The sequence below is a fragment of the Pinus tabuliformis genome, chromosome 7 (genome assembly GCF_031772625.1).
Source record: "Pinus tabuliformis cultivar Carrire ecotype Pingquan chromosome 7, CPIR1, whole genome shotgun sequence".
Lineage (NCBI taxonomy): Eukaryota > Viridiplantae > Streptophyta > Pinopsida > Pinales > Pinaceae > Pinus > Pinus tabuliformis.
Genome location: NC_142293.1, coordinates 312,789,219 through 312,806,274, shown reverse-complemented (window position 1 = coordinate 312,806,274; position 17,056 = coordinate 312,789,219). Strand labels below are relative to the sequence as shown.

Sequence of the window (17,056 nt, the reverse complement as noted above, 5' to 3'; positions counted from 1 at the left end):
ATACAGACTGGAAGTATCCGGGATTAGGGAATGCAAAGTCGGTGACAAATTACTATGTAACACCTACGCCGCAAAAATGAGATAAACGCGCAACATAATCCAATTTTCTGCCGAGTGTGCCTATCCGCGGAGTTCCGCATTAATGCCGACGTGATCGCGCTCGTGAGGATCACTTCCACTGGCTCCGTCGAGTCGCACAACAAGGGGGGAGGGTGCAACACTAGGACTTCCTGGGAGGTCACCCATCCCAGTACTACTCTAGCCAAAGCGCGATTAATTGCGGAGTTTTTATGGGATCTGTTGCATTAACACTGGTATGATTGCACCCGCAAAGATCTCGCCCCCTCCCCCTCTTCAAGGGAGACCGCCGAGCCACGGGGCCCATCCATGGCCCTCGATCCGAAGCGGCTCGGCGCAGGAGCTCGCCCTCTTCCCTGAGTTTAGCGGCGACTCCTACCCTGCGGGGAGCCAACGAACCAGGGGGGAAGAGAGAGAGAGAGAGAAGAAAAAGGCGTAAGTTCTGCGACCACTGACGACGTTGCGTGGAGCTCGCGCGCTCTTTCCGTGAATGATCCACGGTTCTTCCAAAACTCGAACTCCTACAAAAATGTACACGATTTAAACCTCTTGCCTACTCTCCTCGTGTCATATTTGCTACAGCGATGCGAACGACCCTAGATTCATCACCCACTGCCACATTGCGTCGCCTTCACTGTGCTGTAATCTCGCTCGCGACTCTCGACTAGGATGATAAATTGGAGCCACGCTCTCGAATTTTCCCTTGAGCAGCCTTAAGCACATCGTTGTTTCCCTCAGTTAGGCTCCTTCTTCCCCTTAATGCTCGAGCGATCTCTTCATTTGCGGGGTTCCATTATCAATCAATACATAAGTAGCCCCACACCATAAAAATGAGATAAATGTGCAACATAATCCAATTTGCCACCGAGCGTGCCTATCCATGGAGTTCCGCATGAACGATGGCGCGATTACGCCCGCGAGGATCACTTCCACTAACTCCGCCAAGCCGCACAAAATGAGGGGAGGGTGCAACGCTAGGACTTCCTGAGAGGTCACCCATCCCAGTACTACTCTAGCCCAAGCGCGCTTAACTGCGGAGTTATGATGGGATCCAGTGCATTAACACTGGTATGATTGCACCTGCAAACATCTCACCCCCTCCCCTTCTTCAAGGGAGACTGATGAGCCACGGGGCCCATCAGTGGCCCTCGATCTGAAGCGGCGCGGCGTAGGAGCTTGCCCTCTTCCCTGACTTTGGCGGTGCCTCCCGCCCCGTGGGGAGCCACCAAATCAAGGGGGGGGAGAGAGAGAGAAGAAAAAGGCATAAGTTCTGTGACCACCAACGATGCTGCGTGGAACTCACACGGCCTTTCCATGAACGATCCACGGTTCTTCCAAAACTCTAACTCCTACAAAAGTGTGCACGATTTAAACCTCTCACCTACTCTCCTCATGTCATATCTGCTACAGCGATGCGAACGGTCCTAGATTCATCACCCACTGCCATAATGTGTCACCTTTGTTGCGTTGTACTCCCGCTCGTGACTCCCAACTAGGATGATAAATCGAAGCCACACTCTCGAATTTCCGCTGGAGCAGCCTTAAGCATGTCGCCATTTCCCTCAGTTAGGCTCCCCCTTCCCCCTTAATGCTCGAGCGATCTCTTCATTATTATGGTTCCATTATAAATCAATATATAAGTAGCCCCACACCACAAAAACGAGATGAACGAGCAACATTATCCAATTTGCCGCCAAGCGCGCTGATCCACGGAGTTCCGCTTTAACGCCAGCGCGATCGCACACGCGAGGATCACTTCCACTTGCTCCGTCGAGCCGCACAAAAATGGGGGAGGGTGCAACACTAGGACTTCCCGGGAGGTCACCCATCCCAGTACTACTCTAGCCCAAGCACGCTTAACTGCGAAGTTCTGGAGGGATCCGGTACATTAACGCTGTTATGATCGCACCCACAAAGGTGTCGCCCCCTCCCCCTCTTCAAGGGAGACCACCGAGCCACGAGGCCCATCCCTGGCCCTTGATCCGAAGCAGCGCGGCGCAAGAGCTCACCCTCTTCCCTAACTTTGGCGGCGCCTCTCGCCCCGCGGGGAGCCAACAAACCAGGGGGGAAGACAAAGAGAGAGAGAAGAAAAAGGCGTAATTTCTGCGACCACCAATGATGCTGTGTGGAGCTCGCGCGGCCTTCCCGTGAACAATCCAGGGTTCTTCCAAAACTCAAACTCCTACAAAAGTGTGCACAATTTAAACCTCTCCCCTACTCTCCTCATGTCATATTTGCATGCGAACGATCGTAGATTCATCACCCACTGCCACAATATGTCGCCTTCATTGCGTTATAATCTTGCTCGCGACTCCCGACTAGGATGATAAATCGGAGCCATGCTCTCAAATTTCCCCTGGAGCAGCCTTAAGCGCGTCGTCGTTTCCCTCAGTTAGGCTCCCCCTTCCCCCTTAATGCTCGAGCGATCTCTTCATTCGCGGGGTTCCATTATAAATCAATATATAAGTAACCCCATGCCATAAAAACGAGATAAATGCACAACATAATCCAATTTTCCACCAAGCGCGCCTATCCGCGGAGTTCTGCATTAACGCCGACGTGATCGCGCCCGCGAGGATCACTTCCACTTGCTCTGCCAAGCCACACGAAAAGGGCAGAGGGTGTAACACTAGGACTTCCTGGGAGGTCACCCATCCCAGTACTACTCTAGCCCAAGCGCGCTTAACTGCGGAGTTCTGATGGGATCCGGTGCATTAACGCTGGTATGATCGCACCCGCAAAGATCTCGCCCCCTCCCCCTCTTCAAGGGAGGCCGCCGAGCCACGCGCAGCGCATGGGGCCCATCCGTGGCCCTCGATCCGAAGCGGCTCGGCGCAGGAGCTCGCCCTCTTCCCCAACTTTTGCGGTGTCTCCCGCCCTGCGGGCAACCAGTGAACTAGGAGGGGAAGACAGAGAGAGAGAAGAAAAAGGCGTAAGTTCCGCGACCGCTAGCGACGCTGCGTGGAGCTCGCATGGCCTTTCCGTGAACAATCCACGGTTCTTCCAAAACTCAAACTCCTACAAAAGTGTGCACGATTTAAACCTCTCGCCTACTCTCCTCGTGTCATATTTGCTACAGCGATAAGAACTATCCTAGATTCATCGCCCACTGCCACAATGCGTCGCCTTCGTTGCACTCTAATCCCACTCGCGACTCCTGACTAGGATGATAAATCGGAGCCATGCTCTCGAATTTCCCCTGGAGCAGCCTTAAGCGCGTCGCTGTTTCCCTCAGTTAGGCTCCCCTTCCCCCTTAATGCTCGAGCGATCTCTTCCTTCACGGGGTTCCATTATAAATAAATATATAAGTAGCCCCATGCCGCAAAACGGAGATAAACGTGTGACATAATCCAATTTTCCACCAAGCGTGCCTATCCGCGGAGTTCCGCTTTAACGCTGACGCGATCATGCCCACGAGGATCAATTCCACTGGCTCCGCCGAGCTGCACAAAAAGGGGGGAGGGTGCAACATTAGGACTTCCCGGGAGGTCACCCATCCCAATACTACTCTAGCCCAAGCGTGCTTAACTGCGGAGTTCTAATGGGATCCGGTGCATTAATGCTAGTATGATCGCACCCGCAAAGATCTCGCCCCCTCCCCCTCTTCAAGGGAGAGCATCGAGCCATGGGGCTTGTTGTAGCTTATATTGTGTTTGAAGTTTATTTATGAGTTATATCATTATCGGGAGTTCAAACTCAATGAAAATCCTTTATATTCTTTTCCCCCCGCAAAGTCTAAAAGAATTGAAGTATTTTGTTTATTATATATCAAAATTACAAAGGAAATAATTGTTAAAGAATCGGCCCATGCGATCAAGTCAAATCGCAATGTAAATACTCATGCAATGAGGGCCTGACCCGATATATATATATATATATATATATATATATATATATATATATATATATATATATATATTCGTTAGCATATGATCAAATCGCAATCACAAATCATATTAATATAGTTATATGGAGTATCACCTCAGCTTCCGCCGATTGCGGTTCGCGATGGGCCGGACCCAATATTATTTATGCCATGTTTTATAACTCCGGCGGGTCCGCAGAGCAATGGGTGTTGGTTCTGCCGATTGTGATTTGCGATAGGCGGATCCGAAAACATATATATTGGGTTTTAAAGTCCCAGTGGGTTTGCTGCACCACAAAGCTATGGACGTTGGGTTCTGCCGATTGCGATTTGCGATTTACGATGGCGGACCCGAGAATATATGCATTATGTTTAATACTCTCGGTAGGTCCACCGCATAGCACCTCATGTACATGTATATGGGTTCCGACGATTGCGATATGTGATAGGCCGAACCCGACAGTTTATATATTATGTTTAATACTCTGGCGCGTCCGTCATATCGCGAGTTGTAAAGGATTGGGTTAATACACCACTAAAAAGGGCCGATTGCGATTTGCGAAGGGAAGTTAATGTAACGATGAACAGGCGGATCCGATGGATTTATTAAATAGAGTTAATTCTTTTCAGTTCCGCTTTTGTGTGCTTTGCGTCAATTTTGCTGTGTAAAGGGAAGAATCAATGTTAGAGCCGAATCCGAAGAGGAAGGAAATTGGGTATGTTTTCTTTGTATTTTGGCCAATCAAAACGCCCGATACATGCATAAGCCCAGATTTATGCACAAGTAAAAGTCAAACATTGTTTATTATGGTTAAAGTGGATTAATCATTATTAAAGCATCTACAGAAGAACTCGAGAGCCGATTAAAAGAGCCGAAAATCCAGCAGTCATTGTCATCTTCTATGTTCAGTTATTTTCCGTTATTTTATGTTCTTTTAGATGTCTTTATCCTCTAGGTAATATTTTGTAATAATTATTACTTTAGATAGCTAGAGAAACAGTTTAGTAGTTTGACAATTTCAAAGATCAACAACTTTTTCACAAATGTATAAAAGGAGGAAAACTTACAGAGAAGGGGTTGGAATTTTGGAGAACCTGGAGACTGAGCCACTGTATTCCTAATATAGCTGTTGATTAATGAAAGAATAAGAAGTTTCCATGAATTGTTGGATATAATTTTGTAACTTCTCTATCATGTGTCATCTTATGTTTTCTTCTTTCAAGTATAGTAATGAAGCTGCAGGTCTTTATTTGCTTATGTAGATAAAGTTAAAATCCCTTAAAAGAGCGCTCCTATACTTGAAGTTTTCATCTTCCTTTCTAAGTTGTAGACAATAGTTTTTGTGTAAGGGAACATATTATCTTTAACTTCTCCAAGGGTCGCAGATAATAGTTTTTGATTTAGTTCTCATTTTTCATAATTCTTCTAAGTGACGGATAGTAGGTTCTTTGTTAAGCAGCATATTATCTTAAACTTCTCCTTCAAGCTTTCTTCATTCATCATTTATATCTAGCAACAAATGGCATTATAAGATTTTCCTGTCACATATGTATTAAGGGTTAAAGACCAAGTTTTCCAGGTCCTTCATTTAAGAATACAACAAACAATAAAGTGACAAATAAGTGACAACAAACAATAATCATTAATGTCTTAAGCACAATTTCCCCATAGCTAGGAAATTTAAGGTACAATAGGGCCCATTCGTGGCCCTCGATCTGAAGTGGTGCGGCGCAAGAGCTCGCCATCTTCCCCGACTTTGGCGACGCCTCCCACCTCACGGGGAGCCAGCGAACCAGGGGGGGAAGAGAGAGAGAGAAGAAAAAGGCGTGAGTTCCGCGACCACCTACGATGCTGCATGGAGCTCACGTGGCCTTTTTGTGAACGATCCGCGATTCTTCCAAAACTCGAACTCCTAAAAAAGTGTGCACAATTTAAACCTCTCGCCTACTCTCCTCATGTCATATTTGCTACAGCGATGCGAACGGACCTAGATTCATCACCCACTGCCACAATGGGTCGCCTTCGTTGCACTGTAATCCCACTCGCGACTCCCGACCAAGATATAAATCAGATCCACTCTCTCGAATTTCCCTTGGAGCAGCCTTAAGCGCGTCGACATTTCCCTCAGTTAGGCTCCCCCTTCCCCCTTAATGCTTGAGCGATCTCTTCATTCACGGGGTTCCATTATAAATCAATATATAAGTAGCCCCACGCTGCAAAAACGAGATAAACACGCAACATAATCCAATTTTCCGCCAAGCGCGCCAATCCTTGGAGTTCTGCATTAACCCCAGTATGATTGCGCCCGTGAGGATCACTTCCACTGGCTCCGCCAAGCTGCACGAAAAGGGGGGAGGGTGCACACTAGGACTTTCCAGGAGGTCACCCATCCCAGTGCTACTCTAGCCCAAGCACGCTTAATTGTGGAGTTTTGATGGGATCTTGTGCATTAATGTTGGTATGATCACACCCGCAAATATCTTGCCCCCTCCCTTTCTTCAAGGGAGATCGCCGAGCCCCGGAGCCCATCCGTGTCCCTCGATCCGAAGCGACGCGGCGCAGGAGCTCACCTCTTCCCCGACTTTGGCGGCGCCTCCTGCCCCGCAGGGAACAAGCGAACCAAGGGGGAAGAGAGAGAGAGAAGAAAAAGGCATATGTTCGAAGACCATCGACGATGCTACGTGGAGGTCGCGCGGCCTTTCCGTGAACGATCCACGGTTCTTCCAAAACTCGAACTCCTACAAAAGTGTGTACGCTTTAAACCTCTCACCTACTCTCCTCGTGTCATATTTTCTACAATGATGCGAACTGTCCTAGATTCATCACCCGCTGCCACAATGTGTCGCCTTAATTGCACTGTAATCTCGCTCGCGGCTCCCGACTAGGATGATAAATCGAAGCCATGCTCTCGAATTTCCCTTGGAGTAGCCTTAAGCATGTCGTTGTTTCCCATAGTTAGGCTCCCCCTTCCCCCTTAATGCTCGAGCGATCTCTTCATTTGCGCGGTTCCATTATAAATCAATATAAGTAGCCCCACGTTGCAAAAACGAGATAAACATGCAACATAATCCAATTTTCTGCCAAGCACCTATCTGCAGAGTTCCGCATTAACGCCGACGCGATCGTGCCCGTGAGGATCACTTCCACTAGCTCCGCCGAGCCGCACAAAAAGGGGGGAGGGTGAAACACTAAGACTTCCTGGGTGGTCACCCATCCCAGTACTACTGTAGCCCAAGCGTGCTTAAGTGTGGAGTTTTGATGGGATTCGTTGCATTAACGTTGGTATGATCACACCCGCAAAGAACTCGCCCCTCACACTCTTCAAGGGTGACCGTGGAGCCATGGGGTCCATCTGTGGCCCTCGATCCGAAGCGGCGCGGCACAGGAGCTCGCCCTCTTCCCCGACTTTGGCGGTGCCTCCCACCCCACGGGGAGCCAATGAACCAGGGGGGAAGAGAGAGAGAGAAGAAAAAGGCGTAAGTTTCGCAACCACTGACGATGCTATGTGGAGCTCGCGGCCTTTCCGTGAATGATCCACAGTTCTTCCAAAACTCAAACTCCTACAAAATTGTGCACGATTTAAACCTCTCGACTACTCTCCTCATGTCATATTTGCTACAGCAATGTGAACGGTCCTAGATTCATCAATCGATGCCATAATGCGTCACCTTCATTGCGTTGTAATCCTGCTCGCGATTCCCGACTAGGATGATAAATCGGAGCCACGCTCTTGAATTTCCCTTGGAGCAGCCTTAAGCGCATCATCGTTTCCCTCAGTTAGCCTCCCCCTACCCCCTTAATGATCGAGCGATCTCTTCATTCGTGGGGTTCCATTATAAATCAATATATAAGTAGTCCCACACCGTAGAAAATAGATAAATGCACAACATAATCTAATTTGCTGCCAAGCGCGCCTATCCGCGGAGTTCTGCATTAACGTTGGCGCGATCGTGCCCGCGAGGATCACTTCCACTGGCTCCATCGAGCCGCACAAAAAGGGGGGAGGGTGCAATACTAGGACTTCCCAAGAGGTCACCCATCCCAGTACTACTGTAGCCCAAGCACACTTAACTACGGAATTTTGATGGGATCTAGTGCATTAACGCTAGTATGATCGCACCCGCAAAGATCTCACCCCGTCCCCCTCTTCAAGGGAGACCGCCGAGCCATGGGGCCCATCTGTGGTCCTCGATCCAAAGCAGCGCAGAGCAGGAGCTCACCCTCTTCACCGACTTTGGTGGCACCTCCCACCTCGCGGGGAGCCAGCGAACCAAGGGGGGAAGAGAGAGAGAGAAAAAAAAGGTGTGGAGCTCGCACGGCCTTTCCGTGAATGATCCATATTTCTTCCAAAACTCAAACTCCTACAAACGTGTGCATGATTTAAACCTCTCACCTACTCTCCTTGTGTCATATTTGCTACAACAATGCGAACAGTCCTAGATTCATCACCCACTGCCACAATGCGTCGCCTTCGTTATGATGTAATCTCGCTCGCGACTCCCGACTAGGATGATAGATCGGAGCCACACTCTCAAATTTCCCCTGGAGCAGCCTTAAGTGCGTCGTCATTTCCCTCAGTTAGACTCCCCCTTCCCCCTTAATGCTCGAGTGTTCTCTTCATTCATGGGGTTCCATTATAAATCAATATATAAGTAGCCCCATGCCACAAAAACTAGATAAATGCACAACATAATCCAATTTTCTGCCAAGCGCGCCTATCTGCAGAGTTCCACATGAACACCGACGCGATCATGTCCATGAGGATCACTTCCACTAGGTCCACCAAGCCGCACAAAAGGGGGGAAGGGTGCAACATTAGGACTTCTCAAGAGGTCACCCATCCCAATACTACTCTAGCCCAAGTGCGCTTAATTGCGGAGTTCTAATGGGATCCGATACATTAACGCTGATATGATCACACCTGGAAAGATCTTGCCCCCTCCCCCTTTTCAAGGGAGACCACCGAGCCATGGGGCCCATCTGTGGCTGTTGATCCGAAGCGGCGATAATCCAAAATGGATGCTGTATAAAAACCTCTAAGTCTAAAGTCTTCATATGTATTAACTATCGGAAAACATTATCGCAGAAAAAAACACTAAGAATGGCGGAAAACAGAGCTAAGCGGAGGTTGAAGTAACATTGCATAGGAGCCATCGGATCAGACATATCGACAGCCCAGATTAAATTGGGATATCACATCGGGAGAGGCCAACGGAGTATATCGGAGGTAGCCCTAAGGGAAATTCCATTGCGATTAGCAATACAACGTAAGTCGTTGATCAAATGCGCAGATCAACAGTGAACATGAACGGAAACATATGGCATCACAATTCTCTAAGAGGAGTACTTAACACATGTTGCAGGCTTAAACGATATGCGATGGTCGCATTATCACATCGCAAAGAACCAAGGGACAAGGACGAAACTCGTAGACTTAAGACTGTGTGATGAGCGCTTCATTGACAGTCGTTGGATCCGGAAAGGAATGGACGGTTGCGATTGAAATCAGCGATCGGAATGATTGGGGTGATTGGAGATCGGGGATCGAGAGCACAACAGAGCAAAGGACCATTGAAGCAGCAATACCATCGATGCACCGATAGCTGATGAGGCTGATTGGAGCAATCAGGGATCAGAGATTGGAGAATCACAATGAAAAGGGACTAAGCGATATGCAACTTGCGACAGCGATAAAAGACAGACCCGAGAGGATTATAAGGGGGACTTTATATCTTTTGAAGTCTAGCTTGGTCAGATTTTCCATTGTTTTTAGAGTATTTCCTGTGTATTTCTCTGTGTAAATAGAGAAGCGATTCTTTGGGATTTTCACCCGCGCTGGTCGTTTCTGTTTGAAAATAGGTGGCCACCATACCTTAGAGTGTTTTGCAATGATTGTTTAATGCTCAACAGGGATTTGAACGGACAGCGGCTAGGAGTTGGAAAGCTCGAGAATGGAGTCGAACAGACAACACCGGTAGGTTTAAAAAGAGCCATACCATGACCGTTGAGTGAGAGAGAGATGGTCAGAGAAGTCAGTTGAAGACAGTCACAGAAAGACAGACAATCGGTCAGATTGAGGTAGATTGAATAGAGGAACAGGACAGAGGGAGAGTCTGTGCACTCTTTTAGACTCGAGGTTTTCAAGAAAATCCCTTTTTGTTGTCATTGTTGGTTGAGACTCTGTTTTTGAGCTCACTCTTGTAATAATTTGTTCTTGAAGACTTAATATAGAGGCCAACACTGAAAGCTGGGCCAGGAGACATAGCCAGGAAGTTTGGTGAACTCCTTGATTATTTGTTGTGTTGATGTGTGTGTCTGTTATGTTTTCTGACTGTTAATTGTCTATATTATTTACAATCTTTTTTATCCGTTGCACTAAGTAATATAGGCATTTTATTGCACATGAGTCTGTAATACCTTTTCTTCTTGCTTTAATATCCATTACGGATCAAGTGGTATCAGAGCATTTGGTTTTGTCAAGGTTAGACAAGCTTGTGCTGGATTTTGAATGCTAACTAGATTAAAGCTCAGAATAGGAGAAGGAGAGCTTGTTGAGGTTAATCCAAAGATTGGAAGAGTCTATTCTCAGAGGAGAATGGCAGAGGAAGCTCCATTGGGATCAGAATCTCAATTTATAGAAAGTTTTAAGACACTCCAAGCCATGGTGGAAGAGATATATCTGGAGTTTAAGAAGGGTCGAGGTGAAAGCACTTCAACACCTAAACCAAACAAAGGAGCAGAGGAACCTTTTCTAGTTGCCCCTCCAGAGGACAAAGGGAAAGGGGAAATGCCTCCTCCACCATCTCTTCCATCATCACCTTCGTCATCCTCATCATCTTCTTCGCATAACACTAGATCTTCTAAGAAGAAGAAGAAAACTTCCTTAATCAAATTAGATGTGAAGTTTGATTTGCCAATTTATGATGGAGAATTCAATGCAGAAAATATAGATAATTCGATAAGACAAATTGATATATATTGTAGGGTACAGAACGTTGATTCAGAAAGGAAGAAGATTCACCTGGCTAGCATTCGACTTGGAGGAACTACACTAGTATGGTGGGAAGGCAAGACACAAACTGATATGCAAAAAATGGTAAAATCATTTCTACCTGGAATAAATTTGTTTCTGCTATCAAAAAGCAATTCTATCCTTTAGCTTACATGCAGTAGGCAATGATGAGTTGGCAAACTCTTCGTCAGTTGAAGGGTCAAAGTGTACAAAGTTGTACTTAGGAATTCAGAAAGAGAGCTTTAACTCTATGTATATCATTAGATTCACCTGAGACTTTATTGAAGTATATAGGTGGTCTTCATAGCTATTTAAAGCATATTGTTCTCATGTTTAATCCCACTAGCTTAGATGATGTATCAGTTCAAGCCACACATCTAGAAGCTAGAGGTAAGAATGTAAACCCAGAGGTTGGGGGAACATCTAAATATTCTATAAGCAAGAGCAAGGAGAAGAAGAAACTGAAATGGAAGGAGAGGAAAGCAAATACTGTAAAGAAGGATAAACCTTCATGCACTCATTGTAAGAAAGAAGGACACGATGAGGCACACTGTTGGTTTTTGCATCCAGAATGGAAACCTAAGAAGTTCGGTGGTAAGGAGAGAAAGAGTGTTGCTGCTATTCTACAGGACTTGGGATTAGATTCAGGTGATGAAACAATAGTTACAACCATAGTTATTAAAGGTAAAGATTCTGAAACATCCACAAGTAATTCTGCACAATCTGTTGATAATGAAAATAATGAGAGGCAAGGAAATGAGCTTTTTCGTATTAGAGTAATTTCCAAGCATAAACTTTGTTTGATAGTGGATCACAAGTAAATTTGATTTCTGAAACAATTGTAAGGAAGTTGGGATTACAAACAAAACCTCATGAGAAGCCATATCCATTAGGTTGGGTGTGTGATAAAACAAAGCTACAAGTAACAAGACAATGTAAACTTAGGTTTGCTACTGGATCAACATTTGTAGATGAGGTTGAGTTAGATATAGTCCCGATATATGTGGTATTGTTTTGGGAAGTCCATACTTTTATGATAGGAAAGCTATTTTCTATAGAGCTCAGAATAAGTATCAACTCACTAAAGATGGAATAGAATATATTGTAAGAGCTGATAAACTCAAAGATAACTATTCTCCCATAAACTCCGGGCAGATAAAAAGAATTGTGAATTCAAGTAAGCAATTTTTACTAATGTTTGTAAAGGCAAAGGATCCTGAAAAATCCAATGCATTTGAAGGTTGTGATTCTAAACAGAGCGCTGATTTAGTTAAAGTTGTTTCAGAGTATGATGTTATATTTCAAGAACCAAAAGGTCTGCCACCCAAGCGAGAAATAGTACATGATATTTATTTGCATCAAGATGCTCCATTACCTAACATTGGAATGTACAGGTTGTCAGCTTTAGAGAATGCAGAGATAAAGAAGCAAGTACAAGAGTTGTTCGATAAAGTGTTTATACGACCAAGCACATCACCATGTGGATCTCCAATCGTGCTGGTGAGAAAGAAAGATGGTTTATGGAGAATGTGCATTGATTATAGAGCACTAAATAAAATAACGATCAAGAATTGTTATCCTCTTCCTCGTATTGATGATCTATTAGATCAATTAAAAGAAGCAATTTACTTTTCTAAGTTAGACTTGCGAAGTGGTTATCATCATGTCATAGTTGCAGAACAAGATGCATGGAAGATTGCTTTCAAGACAAAGCAAGGACTGTGTGAATGGTTGGTTATACCTTTTGGCTTAACTAATGCTCCTGCTACATTTATGAGAGTCATGAATGATGTACTCAGACCATTTATTGATGATTTTGTAATTGCTTATTTAGATGAAATTCTTGTTTTTAATAAGACATGGGAAGACCATGTAAAGCATGTAAAGCAAACTTTAGATGTTTTAAAAAGAGAAAATATTTATGTAAAACTGTCAAAATGTGAATTTGGCAGAACATCTTTAAATTATTTGGGTTATATTGTAGGGGGTGGTGAATTGAAGATAGATCCCTCTAAGGTTGAAGTCATTGTGAACTAGCCTAAACCCAAATCTGCTACAGAGGTTAGGAGTTTCCTAGGGGTAGCACAATATTGGAGAAAGTTTATTGCTAACTTTTCTTTGATTGCAGCTCCATTACATGCTTTAACAGGATTGAAACAGGTGTTTAAGTGGGGAGGCAAACAACAGAAAGCCTTCGACACCTTAAAAGAGAAAATCAGTACAACACCAGTACTAGCACTGCCAGATCTTCAACATCCATTTGAGATTGAGACATATGCCAGTGACTATGCCATGGGAGCAGTGTTGATGCAACACGGAAAACCCATATGCTATCATTCTGAGACATTTACTTCTGCAGTAGTTAATTATCCCACATATGATAAAGAATTGTATGCATTAGTACAAAGTGTGAAAAAGTGGAAACATTACCTAATGGGTAAAGAAACAATTATACATACAGATCATCAACCACTTCAATATTTGCACTCACAAACTAAATTACAGCAATCAAGAAATTATAGGTGGATGGGTTTTCTACAACAATTTCATCTTGTCATCAGATATAAGAAGGGCATACACAATAAGGTCGCAGACATGTTATCAAGACCAATCATAAATGCATCTACTATACTTAAGCATAACTCAGTAATGCATGAAAGTTACATTCAACAATATGCTCAAGATGTAGATTTTAAGATGTATATGCAACTTTAAGTCATGGCAAGAAAGTAGAAGAATTGGATTATTATGTAAAGGACCAACTCTCATATCATTTGGGAAAGTTATGCATTCCACAAATTGAAAGAGTTAACATAATTCGAGAAGCACATACTTCTCTCATATCAGGTCATTTTGGTGTAAGTAAAACAGTTGCACAATTGCAAAGGTTCTGTTATTGGCCAAGAATGCATGAGACGGTTTCTAGATATATCAAAGGGTGTACTATGTGTGCTACAAGCAAGCCCAATAATTGGAAATTAGGCTTGTACACCCCACTCCCAATTCCTTCTCGTCCTTGGGAAAGTGTTTCCATGGATTTTGTTGGGGGATTTCCAAAATCTAGGAAAGGTCATGATTATTTGTATGTTGTTGTGGATAGGTTCAGTAAAATGTGTATTTTAATACCATGTAACAAGCAGGTTACAGCTGAACAAACAACAAAGTTTTTTTTAAGAATGTATGGGTTCATTTTGGGTTACCCACTTCTATTGTATGTGATCGAGATTCTCGATTTGTTGGGAAGTTTTGGTCAAGTTTATGGGAGTTGATGGACACCAAGTTGAAGAAGAGCACAACATTTCATCCACAAACAAATGGTCAGATAGAAGTGGTCAACGGGACAGTGATCCATTTGCTCAGAGGTTATTGCAGCAAGCATCCCAAGCTTTGGGATGAGCATTTGTGTTATGTGCAACATACTTACAACCATGCCAAGAACTCATCTACTCAGATATCTCCTTTTGAGACTTGTTTTGGTTTTTATACCAAAGTCTCCCTTGGATTTTGTTTTTGGTAAAGACATAACAGTTGATGGACACAATGATGTGGACAAAGCAACCAAGTTCATTGAACAAATCCAGGAAATTCACTAGGCAGTACAGGAACAGCTGGAAAGAAGTCAAGCCAAGTACAAGGCAAGACATGACAAGCATCAAGTTGAGCATAGTTTTCAAGTTGGCGATCAAGTCTGGCTGTACATCAACAAATATAGAATGCAGGGTGAAGGTAAGAAGCTAAAACCAATAAGGTATGGACCTTTCAAGATACTTGATAAAATTGGTGAAAATGCTTTTCGCCTTGATTTTCCAGCTTATATGCAGATCTAATCAATCATTAATGCAGAAAACTTGAGATTGTATGAACCTTCCTTTGATTGAAGATCCTGAAGAGAAAAATCAGTTGCCTTCTATTGGGGATTTGTTGCCTGAGTATCTCAATGAGTTACAGGAGGACATAGTTCTGGACAAGAAGGTAAGAACTACACATCAAGGGGATGTTGAGTACCTGAGAGTAGGACTCAAAGGTTCAAATCCAAGCAAGGCACAATGGATAGAAATTGGACAAGTGAGGGAACTGTATCCTCATTTGATCAATGTCTAAAACCAACTTTTGGTGGTCCAAAATATTTTCAGTGGGAAGGCGTGATCAGAAATGGATCTTGTATAAAAACCTCTAAGTCTAAAGTCTTCATGTTTATTAACTATCAGAAAACATTATCATAGAGAAAAACACTAAGAATGGCGGAAAACAGAGCTAAGCGGAGGTTGAAGTAACATTGCACAGGAGCCATCGGATCGAACAGATCGACGACCCAGATTAAATTGGGATATCGCATCGGGAGAGGCCAGCAGAGTATATCGGAGGCATCCCTAAGGGAAATGTGACTGCGGTCAGCAATACAACATGATCCATTGATCAAGCGCAAAGATCAACGGTGGACATGAACGGAAACATATTGCATCGCAATTATCTACAAGGAGAAATTAACACAAGTTGTAGGCTTAAGCGATATGCGATGGCCACATTATTGCATCAAAAAGAACCAAGGGACAAGGACAGAACCTGTAGACTTAAGACTATGCAATGAGCGCTTCATTGACAGCCATTGTATCCGGAAAGGAATGGATGGTTGCAATTGAAATTGGCGATTGGAATGATCGGGGTGATCGAAGATCGGGGATCGGGAGCGCAAAAGAGCAAAGGACCATTGAAGCAGCGATACTGCCAATGCGCCGATAGCCGATGAGGCCGATCAGAGCAATTAGGGATCAGAGATTGGAGAATCGCAATGCAAAGGGACTAAGTGATATGCGACTTGTGACAATGATAAAAGACGGACCCGAGAGGATTATAGGGCGGACTTTATATCTTTTGAAGTCAGACTTGTTCGGATTTTCCACAATTTTTAGAGTATTTCTTGTGTATTTCTCTGTGTAAACAAAGAAGCGATTCTTTGGGATTTTCACCCACGCTGGTCCTTTCCATTTGAAAATAGGTGGCCACCATACCTTAGAGTGTTTTGCAATGATTGTTTAATGCTCAATAGGGATTTGAACGAATAGTGGCCGAGAGCCGGAAAGCCCGAGAATTGAGTTGAACAGACAACGCCGATAGGTTTAAAAAGAGCCATCCCATGACTGTTGAGGGAGAGAGAGATGGTCAGAGAAGTCAGTTGAAGAAAGTCACAGAAAGATAGACAGTTGGTAAGATTGAGGCATATTGAATAGAGGAACAGGATAGAGGGAGAGTCTGTGCACTCTTTTAGACTCGAGGTTTTCGAGCAAATCCCTCTTTGATGTCATTGTTGGATGAGAATCTGTTTTTGAGCTCACTATATATAAGTAGCCCCACGCCGCAAAAATGAGATAAACGAGCAACATAATCCAATTTTCCACCAAGCACTCCCATCTGTGGAGTTCCACATTAACGTCGGTGCGATTGCGCCCATGAGGATCATTACCACTTGCTCCGTCAAGCCACACAAAAAGGGGAGAGGGTGCAACACCAGGACTTCCCTGGAGGTCACCCATCCCAGTATTACTCTAGCCCAAGCACACTTAACTGCGGAGTTCGGATGGGATACAATGCATTAATGTTAGTATGATCAAATCCGTAGAGATCTCGCCCCCTCCCCTTCTTCAAGGGAGACCGCTGAGGTAGGAGGCCCATTCGTGGCCCTTGATCTGAAGCGGCGCGGTGCAGGAACTCGTCCTCTTCCCTGACTTTGGCGATGCATCCCAACCCGCGGGGAGCCAGCGAAACAGGGGGCGAAGAGAGAGAGAGAAGAAAAAGGCGTAAGTTCCGCGACCACCGACGACGCTACGTGGAGCTCGCGTAGTCTTTCCATGAACGATCCACGGTTCTTCCAAAACTCAAACTCCTACAAAAGTGTGCATGATTTAAACCTCTCGCCTACTCTCCTCGTGTCGTATTTGCTACAACGATGCGAACGGTCCTAGATTCATCGCCCACTGTCACAATGCATCGCCTTTGATGTGTTGTAATCCCACTTACGACTCTTGACTAGGATGATAAATCGGAGCCATGCTCTCAAATTTCCCCTAGAGCAACTTTAGGCGCGTCGCCATTTCCCTCGGTC

General features: G+C 44.7%; 1 non-coding gene and 6 pseudogenes across 1 annotated transcript; all 7 read right to left on the bottom strand.

Annotated features, from left to right (window-relative positions):
• Positions 1-209: 209 nt before the first annotated feature.
• Positions 210-328, bottom strand: LOC149247162 (5S ribosomal RNA; annotated as a pseudogene).
• A 713-nt stretch (positions 329-1,041) lies between these two features.
• Positions 1,042-1,160, bottom strand: LOC149247161 (5S ribosomal RNA; annotated as a pseudogene).
• A 710-nt stretch (positions 1,161-1,870) lies between these two features.
• Positions 1,871-1,989, bottom strand: LOC149247160 (5S ribosomal RNA; annotated as a pseudogene).
• A 707-nt stretch (positions 1,990-2,696) lies between these two features.
• LOC149247159 (5S ribosomal RNA) lies at positions 2,697-2,815 on the bottom strand. The gene has a single exon (XR_016267504.1). It is a non-coding gene; the product is annotated as a 5S ribosomal RNA (ribosomal RNA).
• A 723-nt stretch (positions 2,816-3,538) lies between these two features.
• On the bottom strand, positions 3,539-3,657 carry LOC149247158 (5S ribosomal RNA; annotated as a pseudogene).
• A 4,290-nt stretch (positions 3,658-7,947) lies between these two features.
• Positions 7,948-8,066, bottom strand: LOC149247157 (5S ribosomal RNA; annotated as a pseudogene).
• A 682-nt stretch (positions 8,067-8,748) lies between these two features.
• On the bottom strand, positions 8,749-8,867 carry LOC149247156 (5S ribosomal RNA; annotated as a pseudogene).
• Between the last annotated feature and the right edge of the window lie 8,189 nt (positions 8,868-17,056).